The 15,454-nt window shown below is 47.9% G+C and overlaps 1 protein-coding gene and 1 long non-coding RNA gene across 3 annotated transcripts in view; one reads left to right on the top strand and one right to left on the bottom strand.

The window, feature by feature from the left end:
* SH3BP5 (SH3 domain binding protein 5) overlaps window positions 1-15,454 on the top strand; it is a 77,219-nt gene that overhangs the window by 31,714 nt on the left and 30,051 nt on the right. The window lies entirely within an intron of this gene.
* Window positions 944-13,503, bottom strand: LOC123611585. 2 transcript variants are annotated; one of them, XR_006718743.1, is made up of 4 exons: window positions 13,286-13,503; window positions 10,112-10,250; window positions 8,950-9,030; window positions 944-1,173 (listed from the first exon to the last, which is right to left on the bottom strand). It is a non-coding gene; the product is annotated as an uncharacterized LOC123611585 (long non-coding RNA). The 2 variants fall into 2 exon arrangements; XR_006718744.1 differs by lacking the exon at window positions 13,286-13,503 and having other exon boundaries at window positions 10,112-10,329.

Here is a 15,454-nt window from a genome sequence, read left to right as displayed (position 1 = left end):
GTTAAAATTTCATTCTTTTTTGAGGCTGAGTAATATTTTGTGGTATGGGTAATGGGTATAGCACATTTTGTTAATCTGATGGTGAACATTTGGGCAACTTTTGTTTTTTAAAATTTTTTTTTTTTTTCAACGTTTATTTATTTTTGGGACAGAGAGAGACAGAGCATGAACGGGGGAGGGGCAGAGAGAGAGGGAGACACAGAATCGGAAACAGGCTCCAGGCTCCGAGCCATCAGCCCAGAGCCCGACGCGGGGCTCGAACTCACGGACCGCGAGATCGCGACCTGGCTGAAGTCGGACGCTTAACCGACTGCGCCACCCAGGCGCCCCTTGTTTTTTATTAATTTAAGTTTGTTTGTTTGTTTGTTTATTTATTTATTTATTTATTTATTTTGAGAGAGAGCAAGACACAGACCACAAGCAGGGAAGGGGCAGAGAGAGAGAATCTCAAGCAGGCTCTGCACTGAGCCCAACGCGGGGCTTGAACCCATGAACCATGAGATCATGACTCGAGCTGAAACCAAGCGTCAGATGCTTAACTGACTGAGCCACCAGGATGCCCCAACTCTTATTTTTAAATGGTTGCAGTGTGTCAGAAGACTTTGCAAACCTGAAGAGCAACATAAATGCAAAATAGGGTCATTCAGTGCTGGAAGTTGCCTGTATTGTGTTTATGAGGCCATGTGAGTCCACGTTCTATACTCAGCCTCCTTTGGGGAAGTAGGTGAGAGGAGAGGCATTTGAAACTTGTAGAGTGACTTAGCTGTAGGACAACTGGCAAATCTTGGCCTTTCCTCTGAGCCAGACAGATTGGCTTTGAATCCCACCTTACCATTTAATAGGTGTGGGACTTGGGGTGGATTACTTAATCTCTGTGCCTCAGTTTCTTCATCTATAAAATTGTGTATGTTAGCTTTTGCTGTGAAACAAACCACCCCAAACCTAAAATGGCCTAAAACATTTATTTAGCTCATGATTCGGGTGGGCAGTTTTTCTGATGTTAGATGGCTTCATCTGTTAGGCACTTGGCCTGTTGTCAGCGAAGGCATCCCGGGTGACTGGACCATATGAGTCTCATCCAACAGGCTGGCTTCTTCCCGTGGTGTTGGGATTCCAGGAACTAAAAGGACAAGCTCTTTTCGAGCCTCTTCCTGCATCACATGTGTTAATGTCCTGTTGGGCAGAATAAGGCACACGGTCAGTCCAAATTCAAGAGGTGGGGAAAAATAAAGTCCACCTGTAAAGCACCTGTGAAATGTTGTAGCCATTTTTGGCAACTTACCATAGTAACGGAATTAGTACTTGTAAAACATTTGCACCAAAAAAAAAAAAACAAAAAAACCCAAAAACCTTAGTTCTTATTCCAGATGTATTTTCCTCTCAAATATTGTGTCTGTCTCTCTGGTGAATCTGCTGCCTTGAAAACAAAAGACCACCACACCAAAAACCTCTGGATGGAAGAAACAGTCCTGTGTTGGGTAAAATGTCAAGAATGTGAGGACAGGAGGGTTAACCCAGGCAGTCAAGGAAATACCGAGTTGCTTGTGGGGGTGACATGTGCCAGAAGATCAATAATAATGCAGAGGGAGCCTCTGACTTGCCTGTTCACTGATCGCAAACACTCTGAGCCCTCACAGACAGTGTGGTGAGGGCCTTGAATGCATGGATGGAGAGTCATGTTTGCCACGTGATGAGACAGGTCAAGTGCATCAAATAATGCCTTGAATTCTTACGTTAGTCATAGAGGAACAGAGCATTGTAGTCTTTTTTTTGGTTGGGGAATTCTAGATGCTGATTTTGTTGGCAGAAGCCCTTCCGTAAGTAGAGAAGTAGAGGGCCAGGTTCCACAAACTTAGGACACAAACTCGAAGACATGTCAAGCATGGGTCCTTGCTCTCTTTACTTGTTGGTTTTTTGGTTTTTTTTTTTTTTCCTTCTAATTTATTTTCTTTCATTCAACAAATATTTACTGGGTTCCTACTAATTGTAGAGCACTGTTGTAGCCACTTGTCAAGAATGGGACAAAGACCCTAACTCTGTGGAGCTGGCATTCCCCTTTTAGTCTTATAAAAGCATGTGGGGTGGGGTGGGGTGTTTGGGGGCAAAAGTGAAATCTCTGTTACTGATCTGATTTAAAGTGTGGGGTTGTTCCCCCCTCCATCTGAGACATAGAGTGAGTCCGTGGATTATAGTGGGCTAGTGGGTTGGCAAGTTAAAGGTTTCTGAAAGTGTTTTCTGAGCATCTCCCCTTGGTCTGTGCTGGCCATTGTGGAGCATAAAATGTGGTCTGTATCATCCAGGAGCCCTGTCAACACATACAAATAAGATGATTTTTACGGCATAGGTAATTACAGTCCATTGTTCTTATTCACCATAGTTATGTTCTCCAAAGCCCCTACCCGGATGCCTGGGTGGCTCAGTCAGGGGTCTGACTCGATTTCAGCTCAGGTCACGATCTCACAGTTTGTGGGATTATTGGGCTCTGTGCTGACAGCGTGGAGCCTGTTTGGGATTCTCTCACTTCCCTCCCCTGCTCATTTGCATGCTCTTTCGCTCTTAAAATAAACTTAAAAAGTTGCTACCCATGCTGAATTAGAGAGGCAACCTATTGAGGTATTGCTTGTAGGTGAAATACAGGGTCAAGTTCCCGAGAGCCTCTGGTCACATTTTCATCAACTGACCCATACGTAGCCTTGTTTTACGTATGTCTGTCTTTAAAGGCACCTTACTTAATATATATATATTTCTTAAAAATAATTATATACAGTACTTCTTTATAACAAAACACTAGCCAAGGAGGGTCAAACATTTTTCCGACCCTGGGTGACATGATTATAAATTTACTTGGCTTTGAGCATCACACAGTGCTTTTTAAATTGGTCAAGACCTCCCATGCATTGATACCAAACAGAGTCCACAAACTTAAACTTGTCCGTAGCTTCCTCATGCGCTATGGACGTGACTTTAGCACTCACTGGAACAGCCTCTTGTAGGAATCTGCAAATTTCCTCTTTCTTTTTCTAGATGCACTGTAGTGGTGATTCATGAACAGTAGACTCATGGCCAGCAGCACTATGACTCACACCTGAATGAAGCTTATGTAAAACATGTATTTTCTCCTTACATAAGGCATGTCAGAGCCTTCTTGCACTTAGGAGCACTAGACAAGCACTTTAGCACTAGGCTTGGGGGCCAACTTAAACAGCTGAATCGAACAAATAGCACAAAAATGTGAGAAATGTGGCACTAAGACAGAGATGGACAGTTGTTTACAACATGAGAGTTGAAACAAGGAGGCAGAGTGTTGCCTTGTTGGACCTCAGCTGGGAACATGCATGTTGAATAACTAAATGTTTTGCTTCTCTCGGTGGGTCTGGACCCTGGAGATACCATAAATGTTGATTTGGGGTAACAAGTTGTAGTGAGTAGACACATTTGCAAATATGGGATCCGTGAATAAGGAGAATCATTTGTATTCACTGAGTAAAGAGTCCGATGGGTGAGGCTCGTTGGTTAGACAACTGAACCACAGGGCACAGAGGTAGACATCGTGTGGCAGAAGCCAGGGGGTGGTGAGGTCACTGTAGGGGCTGGAGTTGGAAGCCTGGGCAGAAAGGTGCACCTGAGCCCCAAAGTGCAAGAGTCTGGGTAGAAAAGACAAAAGAGCTGAGATCTGAGGGAGAAGTCAGTGTGGATGTAACCTGGGGTAAGTGCATCATCAGCTCCAGAGCTGTGGAAAGGAAGCTTTCTGGGAGCTGAAGAGCCAGAAAGGGAAGGAATGACGGCCAGCTGAGCGAGTACCAGACAGCCTCAGCCCGGCCTCCACTCTGGGTTGAGACACCACAGAGCAGCCACAGTGGGCTCTTATGTGGGGGGTTCTATTCTTTGAGACGGTGATTAGACATTGAAGCCAAATATTGTGTCTTCCGTTAATAGCGGCATCATCTTTTGAGATCTAACTATGTCCCAGGCACCGTGTGTACTGCTCTGTGTAGGGGAGAGCATTTGTCTTTCCTGTTTGTCCCCATATCACAGGTGAGGGACCTGGTCTTAGAGCCCAAAGACCATTACTTGCGTCCGTGCGTAAACCCTTCTGGTGTCATGGCTTAGTCTGAGAGAATACGAAGGCCAGCTTTAACAGACGGAGTGGTTAACCGGCGGTCAAGAATGAGTCACTGGGAACTCCGAGGTTTTGGCCTGAATAGCCTGAATGCCAGTAGGAAGTTGACCGTGGGGATCCAGCTTTGGGAGAAGGGGGTGCGCTCACCCTCCTGAATGTTAAGCCACGACGGGGGCCACGGTGGGGATGTCATGGGCGAGGATGCAGGATGGCTTGGAGGGGGGGAGCTGGGAGTCGACTCTGGACAGTTTACTGGAAGCGTGTGCGTGGAAAGAACTGAGTCAGAGCTTCAGGATGGAGGGAAGGAGGGAGAGGAGAGGAACTTTGGCACTCTGTGTACCGAGCACTTTTCTACATACTTCAGATGCAGGAGGGAGGTACTTTTGTAGGTTTTGCAGAGCGGGGAACTGAGGTTTAGCGAAGTCGAGTTACTCAAGGCAGTGTCCCTGCCTTTTCTGCTCAGGGGGTAACTGTGAGGCTCTTCTTCCAAGCAATTTGGGGCCCTTTGAAACTCCTTCCCCTTGTGGCACGCCCTCCTGGTTCTGCGACTCGGGCGCGACCTCGTCATGCCTCCCTTCTTCCCGGTCACCTTTCATTTCCGCTGGGCGGCAGCTCCCACGTAGGACTCGGGTGAGCAGGTCTGGGTCACTGACGTCCTTCCCCATGGCCCTGATCACGTTCCCACTGGGGGGCCACAGGCCAGTTTCTGGGAACTGCGTCATCCCTGCGGGCCAGGGTAAGGGCAGGCGGTGAGTGATGGGGCACCTGCCCCAAGGCAGAGCTCCTGGTGATTTACAGCCAGAGAGGAGAATGGACTGTTAACTCTCCCTTGCCTGTAAGACTGCATCCTGCTTTGCAGTCTTGCTTGGAATTTCTGGGGAAGAAGCAGGTGCATTTGGGAAGCCTAGATGCTTGATCACAGATGGGGTCAGTGGGAGGGTCGAAGTGACCCAGGTCGAAGCCTCCTGACACAGAGTAGGTCTTGAGGCTTACTTCGGCAGGGCTCACCTCCCTGGAGTCACTGTGCCTCGTGCTTGGCGGCCTGTGTTGGGGCTGCAGCAGGGTGTGTTGCTGATCCTGGGGTTTTCTCCTCTGGTGGTGCAGTGGGCCACTTGCTTTGACCCTTTCCTGCCTGGCAGGTGTCAGGAAGCTACCAGTGCGGGTCTGGTTGCAACAGAGTCTCAGCCCAGCAGTATTACCCCCCATTACCTTGTCAGTTGGGAGTGTCGTCAGGGCCAATTCCCTCTTCCTTGTCCCCTTTGCCTTTCATGGGGTCATGGCTGATGCCCAGTAAGTGCTGCTTGGCGGGCAATGTGCTGCCTGAAGCTGACACAGGTGGTTTGTCACCGCGGCTCGAAGGTAGTGGGAGGTGTGGAGTTTTGTACTGTATCCAAAACCATGAGGCTTCTTGGATGTTTCTCTTCTTTCTTTCCATCTTCAATAAAATCGTTGTGTTAACACGGATCGACCCTTCCCTCCCCTCTCTAAACCACTCTGGAACGAGTGGCAGGACGACCGATGTCTCAGCTGAAGAAAATCAGACTATGGGACATATTTTTGTTTTGTAAATGGGGGTGGGCCTTTTTATGCTGTCAGGTAACAAGGTTTGGTCCCGGACAGATGGTGGTGTTTCTCTTGAGCGCTTTTGGCTCACCTTTCCGTTCCCTTTCCTCACCTTGCGGATACCGTCTGCCCACCCTGCTTTCCTTCCTTTCTCCTCCAGTCCCCCTCCAAGCCCTCCCAGTGTGACTTCATATTCTCCTCCTTTCCTTCTGTGAAAATCTACCCTGAAGAATCGATGGCCTTATTCACACTAAGAAGCAGAAGGGCGAAAACAGTCAATCAGAGAAAGACAAGTACCATATGATTTCACTCGTATGTGGACTTTAAGAAACAAAACAGACGAACATAGGGGAAGGGTGGGTGGGGTAGAGAAGAGAGGGAAACAAACCACAAGAGACTTTTAAGGACAGAACAAACTGAGGGTTGATGGAGAGAGGTGGTAGGGATGGGCTAGATGTATAATGGGCATTAAGGAGGGCACTTGTGATGAGCACTGGGTGTTATATGAAAGTGATGAATCACTGAAATCTACTCCTGAAACTTGTATTACACTGTGTGTTAACTAACTTAAAAAAGAAACACTCAAAATAATAAATTAAAATTAAAGCAATGTAAATACCTGAACCTAAAAAAAAAAAAAAAAAAAAAAAAGGAGATGAGTGATAAGGCTTAGGGATTTACAGACTCTGGACATTTGAGTAGCTCTGCTTTAGAAGCATTCCCCTGTGTTGGGACACTCTGCTTCCTGTGTGGGACTGCAGATTCCCAGCTCAGGGTCTGTGGCACAGCAGAAGCTTCTTGACGTGTGTGAAGGAACCACATCCATTCCCAGGAGGGGAGTGTGTGTTCATTTCCGCATGGTGGAATGTTTTCATGGAACGTAAACCAGAGGTGGAGGCAGCAGACAGAATACAGGATTTTTGGTTAATATGAATTTCAGATCGTTTTTTAAAAGATACCTCCGTCGTAACAAACTCAACACCCAAAAAACAATCCAGTGAAGAAATGGGCAAAAGACATGAATAGACACTTCTCCCCCAAAGAAGCCATCCAGATGGCTAACGGACACATGAAAAAATGCTCAACATCACTTGCCATCCAGGAAATACAAATCAAAACCACAATGAGATACCACCTCACACCCGTCAGAATGGCTAAAATTAACAACTCAGGAAACAACAGATGTTAACAGGATGCGGATAAAGAGGGACCCTTTTGCACTGCTGGTGGGAATGCAAACTGGTGCAGCTACTTGGGAAAACAGTGTGGAGGTTCCTCAAAAAATTAAAAATGGAACTACCCTATGACCCCACAATTGCACTACTAGGTATTTATCTGAGGGATACAGGTGTGCTGTTTTGAAGGGGCACATGCACCCCCATGTTTATAGCAGCCCTATCGACAATAGCCAAAGTATGGAAAGAGCTCAAATGTCCATCGACGGATGAATGGATAAAGAAGATGTGGTATATATATACGATGGAGTATTACTTGGCAATCAAAAAGAATGAAATCTTGCCATTTGCAACTACGTGGATGGAACTGGAGGGTATTATGCTAAGTGAAATTAGAGAAAGACAAATATCATATGACTTCACTCATATGAAGAATTTAAGATACAAGACAGATGAGCGTAAGGGAAGGGAAGCAAAAATAATATAAAAACAGGGAGGGGGACCAAACATAAGAGACTCTTAAACATGGAGGATAAACAGAGGGTTGCCGGAGGGGTTGTGGGAGGGGGGATGAGCTAAATGGGTAAGGGGCTTAAGGAATCTACTCCTGAAACCATTGTTGCATTGTATGCTAATAATTGGATGTGAATTAAAAAGTAAAAAAGGTAAAAGATACTCTATCTCATGTGATATTTGGGACTTACGTAACTAAAAAAAATTATTTGTTGTGTACCTGAAATAAAATTTCACTGGGAGTCCTCTGTTTGTATGTGTTAGATCTAGCAGCCCTCCAAAGGATGGGAGCTGTGTCATCAGCCAGATGGATAAGGTGGTTTTTGGAGTCAGCCCTGCCCCACCTCAGGTCCCTGAATTCATGGCATGTGTTGCTGTGGAGGGATTCTGGTCTCTGCTGTGCCATTCCTTAGCCTGTAGCCTTGGGCGGGTACAAGTGACCGTGTAGGAGCATCCAGGACAACTGAGAGCACTCAGCATCTCACACTGAAGTTCTGCTCTCCTAAGCCTAGTGTTCCCGGGAAGCAATGGGTTTCTAAGAAAAGTGGCTGAGTCTACGATCACGGCCCCCCTCAGCCTTACCAGCTTGATTGCTGAGAGCTGGTCAGCTCCAGACAGAATTCTGAAGGGCTCCGTGAACGGGCCACACAAACTAGGTCTCTTCTGAAGGATCTTCCCAACTGTGGGCCCCTCAGCCACTCTTTCCCTCGACTTATCCAGGCACCAACTGGCATCTGCCTCCCTTGAACGGTCTCCCCTTCCCCATGCTCAAGTGTCTTTGTTAGTTTGATCGTTTATTCATGTTTGTGTGTTAATTTTTCATTTGAAAGCTTTGCTAGGCACCGCGGCGCTTACATTCTCACAGGCGAAGGAGTGCCTCTTTGGTTCACTTAGGGCAATGGTCTGCTATGTTCAGGAAGCCTTGCTTTGTATGTTTCCCTTGCAGGAAGTAGGTTGAATGGAAGTAAGGAGGAGACCATTTGTTCTTCAGTTCGTTACCAGCCTCAGCACATTCCTGTGGCAAAACACCGTACCGCAGAGAAGATGGTGGGCCTTTTTTATTTCTAAAAGTCATGGTGTATCGATCTCCTCTAAGCTTCTCTTAGTCTTTGAATTTAAGTCTCTTGATCTCAGGCTGAGGCCAACTAAGAGAAGGTTGTCTTTACACAGAGGAGACTGGGAAGTCTGTTTTCACACCGGCCTGGGCACTCAACCAAGGTGATTGAAGGCATCTCTAGTGGGTTCTTTTGAGAACAGTTGGAAGGAAATCATGAGAAGAGGGCGCTGTATTGAGTTTATGTAGATTCCTCTTCTGTCTGGCCTCATCCCAACACCTCAGGCCGTAAGAAGATATAAAGCTCCACAGCCTGAAGTCCTGAAATTTACATTGCCTTATGCACAAAATAATGGCCTCCTCTTATGTCAACCAGGAACTGCATTTGGTTGCAAGTAACCAAGGACTCAAAAACAGTCGTCTACACACATTAGGATACTTTCTCCTGCTTAAAAGGAGGACCCGAAGGAGGCAGTCTAGGTTGGTGCTCTGACCCCATGGCCATCTGAGACCTAGCGACTTACGTGTTGCTCGGTCCTATGTGAGTCCCAGCCTCCAAGCCACATCATGGTCCAGGGTAGCTCCGGGAGCTCCAGCCGTCACATCTGCATTTCAGAACAGAAGGGGTAAAAGAGGAGTGGGGAAGGGACATATGCTTCTTCTCTTTTAAAGAGTCTACTTGGAATTCTCAGACAACACTCTGCTTCCATTTTACTTCCAGAACCCAGTCACATAGTCATGGATAGCTGCAAGGGAGGCTTGGCTTAGGGTGGTTTTTCAGTTGTACGGTAGGGTGGAGGGGAGGATAGATATTGGGAGGCAGCCAACCAATTGTGCCATGTCTGTGTGTGGTTTGCCTGTCTGTCTTGTAGAAAGACTCTGGCGGAAGGAGTTAGAGGTGAGCAGGTGTGACCCCCAGAGCAGACCAAGGACTCGCTGGAGTAGGGAAATGTTACACCCCGTTTTCCTCTGCTATGCCACTTCCCTCCCTTCATGGTATGTGGAGAGACTTCCTGTCCTTTATATTGTGTCGGAGACCTAGGAGGAAATCGTAGTAGCTTCCCACGAAGGTGTAACCGTGTGCGTGTATGTGTTTTGTCAAGTCACGGAATCCATTCAAACTTTCTTTTAACAAATACGAATTAAATGACTCATTTCCTATCGACACTTCTTTGGTAGAAGCCCTGCTGTCTTGCGGGGATGATTGACATCCCCCCCAGTGCCTCCCAACTGAATCTTGCCAGAGTCAGTTCTGCTGATAGTTCCCAAAAAGTTTGGCGTGCGGGTGGGATGGTTGATTTTGTGTGTCACCTTGGCTGGGCCACACCAGCGCCGAGGTATGTGGTCAAACATCATTCTGAACGTTTCTGTGAGGGTGTTTATTGGATGAGATTTGCATTCAAACAGGTGGGATTGGAGTAAAGCAGATTGCCCTCCATAATGGGGCGGGGGCGTGGGGGGGGGGGGAAGGTGCTCGTCCGATCAGTTGAAGGCCTGAATGGAACAAAAGAGCGACCTGCCCCAAGCAAGAGAGAGTTCTGTAGCAGATGGTCTCTGGACTTGATTAAAGTAGTGGCTGTTCTCTGAGTGTTCAGCCTGTTGTCCCACCTTGCAGATTTGGACCTGCCAGCCCCATAGTTACGTGAGTTGATTCCCTAAAACCATTTTCTTTACAAACAGACATACCTTGGGGATATGGCAGGCTTGGTTCCAGACCACTGCAGTGGCACAGTAAAGCAAGTCAAGTGATTTTTTTTTCCACTGTGCATACATAAACTTTGTTTATCTTGTACCGTAGCGTATTAAAAGTGCAATAGCATTATGTCTAAAAAAAAAAAAAAAAAAAAGCACATGCCTTAATTTAACGCCCGGTCAGTAGGTTGAGCGTCCAACTCTTGATTTCAGCTCAGGTCGTGATCCCGGGGTCACGGGATGAAGCCCTGTGTCAGGCTACGCGCTTAGCATGGAGCCTGCTTGGGGTTCTCACTGTCCCTCCCTCCCTCCCCCCCCCCCCCCCCCCCCCCCCCCCGCCTGCCTGCTTCTCTCTCTCCCTCTGCCCTTCTCTCCTGCTCATGTGCTTGGTCACTCTCTTAAAACAAAAGGCCTTTATTTAAAAATATTTTATTGCTTGAAAGAAACGTGTTAACCATCATCTGAGCTTTCAGTGAGTTGTAATCTTTTTGCTGGTGGAGGGTTCGTCTTGGTGAATGATCGGACGGTAGTTGGTGCAGGTTGGGGTGACTGGGGCACTTTCTTCAGACAACAGTGAAGTCTGCCTTTTCAGTTGATTTTCCCTTTCGCAAATGATTTCTCTGCAGCGTGTGATGCTGTTTGATAACATTTTACCCGCAGTAGAATTTCTTTCAAAGTTGGGAGTCAGGGGGCACCTGGGTGGCTCAGTCGGTTGAGCGTCCGGCTTCTGCTCAGGTCACGATCTCGCGGTCCGTGGGTTCGCGCCCCGCGTCGGGCTCTGGGCTGATGGCTCGGAGCCTGCTTCCGATTCTGTGTCTCCCTCTCTCTCTGCCCCTCCCCCGTTCATGCTCTGTCTCTCTCTGTCTCAAAAATAAATAAATGTTAAAAAAAAAAAAAAAAAAGTTGGGAGTCAGTCTTCCCACACCCTGCTGCTGCTTCGTCAACTAAGTTTACGCGATACTCTAAATCTTTCATTGTCATTTGAACGACGTTCACGGCATTTTCACCGGGAGTAGTTCCCATCTCAAGGAACCACTTTCGTTGCTCATCCCTGCGAAGCACGTCCTCATCCATTCGAGTTCTATCGTGACATTGCAGCAACCCAATATAATAATAATGAAAACGTTTGAAATATTACGGTAATCACCAAAACGTGACAGACTCGTGAATAGATGCTGTCGAAAAGTGGCGCCGATGGGCTTGCGGGACACAAGGTTGCTACAGACCTTCAGTTTGTAAAAACCTCGGTGTTCTTGAAGTGCAGTAAAGGGAAGCAGCACGGACGTCGGTGGGCACGTCCTTTTGGTTCTGTTTCTCTGGAAAACCTTGACCAGTACAGCATTTCTGTGTCCAATGTCAGGCCCGGATCTGAGTGCGGACATAGGGCTTCTCAGTCTGGCTCGTGCACTGGCACCTGTGTTCTCGGTGCTGCGCCCCCATGTACACCCTCAGCCCCCCGCCCCCGCCGCTGGGTCCATCCTATGGTTGTGCTCCCAGCTTCGGAGCACACGATCCAGCGTTTTGCATTGTTGCATATTCTGTTCTCTGCCTGTGGTGTCTTCCTCCCCAAGCTGACTGGCTCTGTGATGTGCAGAATGGCAGCCGTTAGCCACATGTGACTACTTAAAGGCCAGTTAATAAAACTGAAAGTTCAGTTCTTCAGTCTCCTTAGCCACATTTCAGATGCCCAGAAGCCACATGAGGCCGATGGCTACTATTTTGGGGATAGCACACATAGAGAACATTTCTGTCATTGCAGAAAGTTCTCTTGGGCAGCTCTACTTGGCTTTTATCCTTTGCCTAGTTAACATGAGGGCACAGGTAACTGCTGCAGTTGTCCTGCAGTCCCCTCGTTCACTAAGCTTTCCTTCAGCTTTGCTTCTTGAGAATTCGATGAAGTCTACGGCCATACCACCCTGAACGCGCCCGATCTTGTCTGATCTCGAGAATTCGATGAAGGCTACGGGTATTATCCTCGGAAAACCTGTGCGCACGGGGGCATAAATTACAAACATAGTTTCAAGGTATTCACCAGCTTCCCTTAAAGGTCACCCACGTCCTGTGGGTTAATAACTATGAGCTAGTAGTGCTCATGCCGCTCGCCTATGTAACCACTGGCACTTCTGGAAGGCTTACCGTGTGCCTGTTCTGAGCAGTTGGCGTGTGTTAACGCGTTCCTCCGAGCCACACCATGAGCTAGCTTCTGTCGTCACCTGCATTTTGCAGATGAGGAAACTGAGGCACAGAGAATTGAAGTGCTTGGGGTCACCCAGCCAATGAGCGGCCTGGCCAGGATTTGACCCAGGCAATCTGGGTTCCAAGTCTGCGTTCCTCACCTCTACGCCCAGGGCTATGAACCCTGCCCTGGAAACCTGAGCTCCCTGAAGACAGAAATTTCTTGTTATCCTTTGCAGACCTTCACAATGTGCGGTACACAGTGAAGGTGAAACAAATGCCTGATGAAAGGAATGCTTGGAATTGAGTTACACAGGCTTAAGGCATAATCGTCTTGGCCCTGGGACGTTTGGATTCTTCCACGGGGTGTCTTATACTTTTTCTTAGTTTTATTGGCTGCAATTTGTTTCTGACCCCTTAGAGCTGGGAGACAGCCCGAGTGCTCAGAGCAGCTTTGCTTGGCAATTGCAGGTGGAAAGGAGAGGGTTTGCCGGGAGACCCGGCTCACTTGAAACACCCCTGCCATGCCAGCTAGCGCTGCCCTGAGCTGGGGACCCAGCTGCCGCTGCGGCCCTGCCACAAGGCCGTTCCTGTCTTTTTCAGATTCCTAGGTGACTCAAAGTGGCACCACTGTAGCAGCCAGGGGGCCCTGGATGCCTGTGTTCTTGTGTCCCTGTCACTTTCTGACCGTCAGCTCCTGCTGGGGTTTGCTGGCCTTAACCTTGTTGACGTCTTTGCCTTGTACTGCAGGAGACCCCCAGCTTTTCCATTTAGTGAGCTAAGCAGGGAGCTGTGTTGTGCTAACTCCAGTTTATGTTAAGCCCTCCTTTTCATCTGCATCCCCCTGACCTTGAATTCTTTTGGAGATCTTACTGCAGGTAGGAGTTAAAATTAAGCCAAGTCATGCTGACCCAGAGACAGAAGATGGGCTGGAGGGGAGGGGAGTTGACATTTCAGTGAATTGGTTGTTCCCCTGGCCGTACTTAAGTGTACCTGGCAACGAATAGTGCCAGATGATCCAGGGAAGCCCGAAACTCAGAGAAGGTGGGAAGAGGCAGCCAAGGTCTTTGGCTCAAGAGGGTTTGGAATAGTCTCTAAGTGCAGATGCTTCATTATTCTGGCCATAGTGACTCACAGAGGTACAGAACGTGGTCGCTGCCTTCTGGGAGTTTGTAATTTCGAGAAGACCCAAATGAAGAGCAAAATAATTCAAGAGACGTCTCATCCATGTGTTCAAATACTGGGCAGTTTTCAAAGTGCTTTTCTACTATCTTGTGATGTGGCGAACTGCTGACATGAGTATAGAAACTTGGTCCTATGGATTCAGAGGGGGTAAAATTTCACCCAGGAACCAATTTTCTGGAGACCCACTGGGACCTGGGTTACGTATCTTTTTAGCTTGCAGGAGGCAAGGTGGAGTGGAAGGGGGAATTATTTTGATCTTGAGAGAATAGCATTCACACCACACAATTGAGCACAATTTAGTATATACAGTTAGGCCGTTATTCAGGTGAGTTTTCACATCATGTAAATGGGCATTTCCAAGGAGAATTGCACCCAGAGAGACATTAATCTGAGTGTGTGAGCCGCAGAAGAAAAAGAATCACAAGGCATATTAAAAGATTGACCACAAGGGAGTTGTCTGGGGCTTATCATTGGTACCCAACCTGGTACCTTAATGAAACACGTATTTATTGAACAACTGCAGCCACGGGCCACTAGGGCTAGGTTTGGGGAATTTAAAAATTCAGTGACACAGTCCCTGTTCTTCTTGAGGCTTCCCGGGTCACCACTGGTGACGGTGCTGCAGAGGTCATAGAAATTCCATGCATTGTGCAGAAAGGAGACTCTGTGGGTCCTGGGCCTTTTCTGCTATAGCACCGACTCCAAGGATTCTGGGTCTGTGGCACTGACCAGGTGTCTCTCATCACTGAGCCCGTGGCAGTGGCCCTGGGGTTGAGCTGTCCTACTGTTACCTCTCTTCCCTCATCTCCTTTTAGTCCCCCTCGGTGGGTTTCTCCCAGGCTTCCAGACCAAGAATAGAAAACTTTGAGAACCTTCTTTCCAGTCACCTGTTCCAGGTTGCCAAGTGAGTTAGTGTTAAAGGAAGTCACTTTGTCTAGAATGGGGGTGTCCTCTGCCTTGCTCATGGCAGCCTTGCAGGAGTGAAGCCCAGCAGCTGTGGACCGGTGGCTCATGGGAGACCAGCGCTGGCTGATACAAGGAGGCTCTCCAGTTGAGAACTTCTTTTTACGGATCCCAGCTGGCAGGGAAGGGGCCGTCAACAGTTACTCCCATTCATTATTTCTTGTCTCCGAGGCAGGAGGAATGTTCATGACTTTGAACCCATTTATTTTATTTATTTTTAAATGTTATTTGTTTTTGAGAGAGAACAAAAATGCTCCAGTGGGGGAGAGGCGGAGAGGGAGAATCCCAAGCAGGTTCTGTGCTCAGGGCAGAGCCCGACTCTGGGTGCGGTACGATGACTGCGAAATCACGACCTGAGCTGAAATCAAGAGTTGGACCCTTAACCTACTGAGCCACGCAGGCACCCCTATTTTAGTCATTTTAGAAAGCAGCCTCCAAATGGAGACAAGCGGAGCACAGGTAGCTTGTGAAAGTTTGGCATGTGCCATGTGTGGGGGGGGGGGGGGGGGCGAGGAGGACGAGGGGAGCTCTGGATGGCTCTGGAATCCAGAGAGTTAGCCTCCCTGTGGTGCGCTTAATGATGTCACTCTGTCCTTTATTGTCCGTATCACCTTAGGTTAGTTTCTTAGTGATCCGAATGTGATTCGAAGGAGTTGGAGTCTTTATTGTTTTGGGAATGGTGGGTGTCTCCCGAACCAGTCAACTGTAGGCTGCTAATTAGTCTTCCTGCCTATGTCAGCAGAGTGGGATCATGGCCCTTAGCAAAATGGGATACAGGAGCCAGGGATGGACAGTATAACCAGAGTGCCTGGGAGAGCAGCTTTGGGTGGGGATGTGTGTTCATCTCTGTGCTGGTCTTTGTGAGTGGTAAGGTATAAACCATACCTCCTGCCCTCGGGAAGGTTTCATTGTGCAAACTTTCATGTACCCAGCTGCTTTTGGGCAGTGTGGGTCAACCTGAATGACTTCTCCATCAAGTGTTGGAAAATTCATCAGTGGAGGTTGAGAAAAGAG

The sequence above is a fragment of the Leopardus geoffroyi genome, chromosome C2 (assembly GCF_018350155.1).
Source record: "Leopardus geoffroyi isolate Oge1 chromosome C2, O.geoffroyi_Oge1_pat1.0, whole genome shotgun sequence".
In the NCBI taxonomy this organism is placed as follows: domain Eukaryota; kingdom Metazoa; phylum Chordata; class Mammalia; order Carnivora; family Felidae; genus Leopardus; species Leopardus geoffroyi.
This window is presented reverse-complemented; position numbering and strand designations above follow the sequence as displayed.